Here is a 5,499-nt window from a genome sequence, read left to right on the forward strand (position 1 = left end):
GGCTGCTCTTCATTCCTGCTCCTTCTCACTGTTGTGGCCCCAAGCAGCTATTTTCTACCAAATTAAAATCCGCTCAGCGTTCTTCCTGTCCCCGAATAAAAACTCCTCTCCCGGCTCTTGCCTGCGACAGCAAGACCTTTTAATAGATTCTGCCTCGTAGAACCATGAGACATATGTCCAATTAGCAGAATAATTTTGCTTAAATATACAAATAAACTGTTGACTGACAACAGTGGCACATGTTGGCGGCTAATTTAAGACCAAGAATTTTGGGAACTGGGGTATTGCTTCTTCCCTCATCTCAACCTAGGCCTTTCTTTAGGGAACAGATCTTCATCCTGACCATCTGTATGATGAAGGGGGGGGCATCTCCATGCTATGCTTCATCATTGGGCAGAGTATCCAGGTGTGAACATTCATAGAACCAATGGAGCAGCCACAGTTTAGTGAGCACCTATGGCATGCCTGCCACTCTGTGGGAATGCTGGGTAATCAGTGGTCCGTTCTTGAGGGGACAAGAGGCGAGCAACAGCTGGGCATCTCACAAGAGCACCTTGCTCCAAGAGGACAAGGGCTTGGTCTCTCTTGCTTGCTGCCGTGTTGGTACACTTGGCACAGTAGGCTCAGTGTATATTCTTAGATGAGTTCTCAAGGGAATGAGCAAGATATTTTGAGCTCTTGTTGAGTGTCCTAAAGGAGATAAAATGTAGTCACAAGATAAAGAGCCACTGAGAGCGGAGTTAAGGAGAGCTCTCTGACCTGGGCTGTGTCTGAAGAGCTTTCCAACAGCCAGCAAGGGGAGAGGGGGAGCTGTTGGAGCTGGCTTTGCAGCTCCTGGGGCTCTGTGCCAAAGTGGCCTTGGCTGGGGCTAGGTGTGCCTCTTCCTTCCTTGTGTCTGTGTTACCTGGCCACACTGATGATGGGTTCTCTCAAGAGGTTCCAGCCCCCATACTGGGACATGGTCAAGGTCTGCCCTTGAAAGTGGTGGATGATCCCTGTCATGTGACCTTTGGACATCACAGTGGTCATTCTAGCAATGGTTGGGGATGGATTTCATAAGGCTCCTGTGTGACTCTAATTTTCCTCATGCCTGTACCAGGATCCCTGCAGGGCTGCAGGGCAATGCAGAACACAAGCCACCCTGAGGGGAGCTTCAGGGATTGCAGGGCAGAGGTAGGGAGGCTGGGGTTGGGAAGAGCCAGTGTGCCAGAGCACGGGGAATAGCCTCAAGAACCCACCCTAAGGCTGGGGACTCCATATGAGCTAGATTTCCCTTAGAAACATTAATTAAGAAATAAAGCATTTCAAGACAGCCGCTGTGTTAGTTTCCTGTGGTTACTGAAACATTACTATTGAATGGCGACTTAAAACAATACAGACTTGGGATGCTGGAGGTCAGAAGCCCAGAATGATCCTCTGGGACAAAATGAAGATGGTGTTCCCTATGGCGGCTCAGGAGGAGGATCGATCTCTTGGATTTTTGATTTTTCTGGTTTCTATTTTGTTTCTTTTCTTCCTTTCTTTCTTTCTCACTGTGTAGCCTTGGTTGGCCTAGAGCTCATTACGTATACCAAGCTGGCCTTGAACTCATAGAGATTGTTCTGCCCCCGCTTCTCTTGTGATTAAAGGAGTGCCGCCACACCTGTTTTTCTGGTTTTAGAGATGCCGCAGGTTTCTTGGTTCATGATCTCTCTCCCCACCTTCAGAGCCAGCAGCATCTGGTCCAGTTCTCATGCTGCTGTCTCCCTGGTTCTCTTCTGCCTTTGTCTTTCGCTTCCAAGTGCTTTGGAAATTACCTGGGCGCACCTGAGCAATGCCGCTAATCTCACTATCAAGATCATGGGGGTTATTAACAAGCTTCCTTTCTTCCGCAGGACTGTGAACTGCTGTTGGATCTGTTAAGAAAACAAATCTCCCTATGAAAAATTCCAAATGTCATTACATTACATTACATTACATTACATTATATTACATTCCATTCTTTCCGTGAATGTTGTATCTGGCGCCCCCACCTGAAATACGCTGCCGTAATTCTTTTGCTTGCTTACTACTGGGGAACTTTAAATTGTAATTCCAGTCTCTGTCTCTAAACCAGGACACTTTGCTAAGGAATCACAGTGTCATAAGTACATGTAATGAGATTAACAAGTGTTAATTTCGTCTGCATTAGTCGGGATTCTCTAGGGTAGTCGTTCTCTGGCTCTCTAATGCTGCGACCCTTAGTACAGTTCCTCATGTTGTGACCCCTAACCATAAAATTATTTTCACCGCTACTTCATAACTGTAATTTTGCTACTGTTATGCATCACAATGTAAATATTTTTGGAGACAGAGGGCCGCGACCCACAGGTTGACAACCTCCGCTCTAGAGGAACAGAACATCGAGCATGAAGATGTCCGAAGTGGAATAATTGCATTGGCTGATGTGGACAGGTTGGGTTGTCCAGCCGTGGCTGTTTGTTCACTGGAAAGACCGAGAGTGCAGGAGGACGGACGCCTCTGCAGCTCCAGTCTGACACCAAAGATCTGGAAGATTCCTAGGATGGACCCACTGATCTTCGGTCCTCGTAGGAAGGTCCAAGGAACTGGGTTCTAACGTTGGCGAAGGATGGCGGCAGTGGTGGGAGCGACAGCCACAGAGTAGAGGGACTTAACCTCAGGAAGCAAAGGCGGGCAGGCAAAGGCAACACTACTCTCTCCTCAGATCACCTTCTCTCTGGGCAGCTGTGGGACTGTACTGTCCACTCTTTGGGTGTGTCTTCCCCCTCAGATAGTTCTTCTGTGAAAGCATGCCCCTTAGTTGATTCCAGACCCTGTCACGTTGACGATCACATCATCTAATTGCTACCTATGATCACTTCCCTAGATTCCCTACCTAATACCTTCACATGCCCCTGAGCCTGCCGCTCAGCCTCGTGCCCTTTCCAAGAGTGAGGCCTTCTTGCCTATAACTTTTGGAAGTGTCTGTCCCACCAGCAGCTCCCAAATAACCACACAGAGGCTTATATTAACTACAAATGCTCAATCTATAGCTCAGGCTTATCATTACTAACTTGTGCAACTTAAATTAACCCATTTCTATTAATCTATGTGTTGTCACGTGACTCGTGGCTTTACCTGTCCTCAGCATGTCTTGCTCCCTCCGTGTCTCCTGGCAACTCTACTCCCTCTGCCGTTCTTCCTCAGCGTTCCCAGATTGGCTGTCCCGCCTATACTTCCTGCCTGGCTCCTGGCCAGTTAGTTCTTTATTAACCAGTGAGAATAATACATATTCACAGTGGGCAGCAGGTTTGGTTTGGTTTCCTACCATCAGTCATGAAAGCACAGGGCTGTATAGCTATGAGAAGAGAATGCCATCCCACATCCAGGCCAGTATCCTGAGCAAGTGTGGAGAGAAAAGAGGGGAGGCCGGCTGGCTGCTGTGTTATTCTGCTCATGGTCTTAGTGTTTGCTATTCTTGTCCATGATCGCCATTCCAGAAATGCCCTCACTTTCCCGGCCACAGAGCGACTGTGAGAACAAATTAATTACATATCTTCTCACCATGTGTGATTAAGGGGCAGGTGGAGGGAAGGAAGAGTTCTCTGTAGCTTTTCTGGCCACGAGGTTCCCTGTCAAGTGGCCAATGGTTACTTTCCAGCTTGAAGAGTGCAGGTCCCCAGCTCCTGTGGGCATCTGTGGAGGCAGGCTTGCTCTTTGGCAGGAGGAGCTGCAGGTTGCCAGTAACAACGTCGTTATTCTCTTAAATTTGCAGCTCGTTTGCTGAGTGCTTGCTGTCATGACAGCTCATTTGTGTGGATTCTGGGGATGCTGGGACAACTTTCTTTGCTTCCTGCCTCCCTCAGTCATTGTCAGCAGTTTGAATTCCATCACTAGAGACTAATTCCTTCAGTCTAAAACCCTGTTCCCAGTTAAGTACAGGTATTGGGCTGGGGAGATGGCACTGCCATACAGGCATGAGGACCTGAGTTCAAATCCCAGAATCCATGTTCGGAGAAAGCCAGATAGATGCAGTGGCACACGCCTTTAATCCCAGAAACTGGGAGAGAGAGGCAGGCAGATCTCTGTGTGTTTGAGGCCAGCCTGGTCTGCACGCGTGTTCCACGCCTGCTGGAGTTACATGATGAGTTCCTTCTAGTTACTTTACACTGCTGCCATAAAACCCCATCGCCTACAGAAGGAGCTAGGGACATCTTTGATCTGGAAAGTATCTATTTTAACTTCTGTTTCTTCTTTAGAACTACGGTGGCATGATGCACCCAGATTGTCCAACTCGCGGTTCTCCTACCTGGGCTTAGATGCACTTTATAGTCTAGGCAGGATTTGAACTTGGGATCCTTTTGCCTCAGCTTCTGAGTGCTGGAAATCCAGGCCTGCATTACCAGGCTTGTCTTCAGTGGCATTCGTTACTAATTGTCACATTGGTTTTGGGCCTGAGTTGATATTGTTTGGTATTTGTCCCTCTTCTCATGACACACAATATGCCATGCTTTCTCGATCCTCTGCATATCTGTTAATTGATGTGGGAGTGCCATATATCAATCTGTTGATTTCATTGGTTAAGCAATAAAGAAACTGCTTGGCCCTGATAGGTTAAAACATAGGTGGGAGGAGTAAACAGAACAGAAGGCTGGGAGAAAGAAGCTGAGTCAGTGAGTCGCCATGATTCTCCCACTCCAGGCAGACACAGGTTAAGATCATTCCTGGTAAGCCAGCTCGTGGGCTACATACATTATTAGAAATGGGCTAGTCCAGGTGCGAGAGTTAGCCGAGAAAAGGCTAGATATAATGGGCCAAGCAGTGTTTAAAAGAATACAGTTTCCGTGTAATTATTTCAGGGCATACTAGCCAGGCGGGCGGCCGGGTGCCGGGGATGCAGCCCCGCCGCTCCTATTACTACAGTTAATTTTCCTTTAGATGTTAGAAACTGTACTTTCTCTTTATGGGTGTTAATATATTTCTGTAATGGATGTTGTTGAAATTTGATCTAGGGGCATTGCTGAGTTTCTGGGGCATAGTTAGTTTTTCTTTTCAGGTCTTGCTTTAATATTTGTTAGTCATGAATGAGGCAATGTTTAGGCTATCTCTGGCTAGCTACTGAGGCTTGAACTTCTTGGGTATGAACAGTGTCCCACGAATTACGAGACTTTTCTAGCCTGGATGGTAAGACCAGGCCGCATGTAAGTCCTGCTGCTTAACTCTGATCTATAGGGTTGTTCTTTTTCTGGACTCAGGCAGTTTTTGTATGTCTGTGTGCTGATCAGCCTTAAGCTGACTACCAGGGGACAGGCCCTGTGCAGAGGCCCATTTTCCTTTATTACTGTTCTTTACTTCTCTCTCCTGTCCTGTGAACTCGTTCTAGACTCAACTCCATCTCCTTAACTCGAGAGCCCTTTTCACAGAGACTCTGCAGTCAAGCGGGTCTATCTTCCTTCCTGGACACTGTTGGGTCCATCTTCCTTCCTGGACACCATGGGGTCCATCTTCCTTCCTGGACAC

General features: G+C 47.5%; 1 protein-coding gene across 5 annotated transcripts in view; it reads left to right on the forward strand.

Moving 5' to 3' along the window:
- The window catches only part of Adck1 (aarF domain containing kinase 1), a 97,268-nt gene that overhangs the window by 23,850 nt on the left and 67,919 nt on the right, over positions 1–5,499 (forward strand). Inside the window, exon 1 of one of the 5 annotated variants that reach the window (XM_026781991.1) lies at positions 4,684–4,706. The exons of the other annotated variants lie outside the window; for them this stretch is intronic. The gene's annotated coding sequence lies outside the window, so the exon portion shown is untranslated. Of the gene's footprint in view, positions 1–4,683; positions 4,707–5,499 lie in introns of those variants that run through there. 5 annotated transcript variants of the gene reach the window in all.

Source organism: Microtus ochrogaster, chromosome 1, assembly GCF_000317375.1.
Source record: "Microtus ochrogaster isolate Prairie Vole_2 chromosome 1, MicOch1.0, whole genome shotgun sequence".
NCBI lineage: Eukaryota > Metazoa > Chordata > Mammalia > Rodentia > Cricetidae > Microtus > Microtus ochrogaster.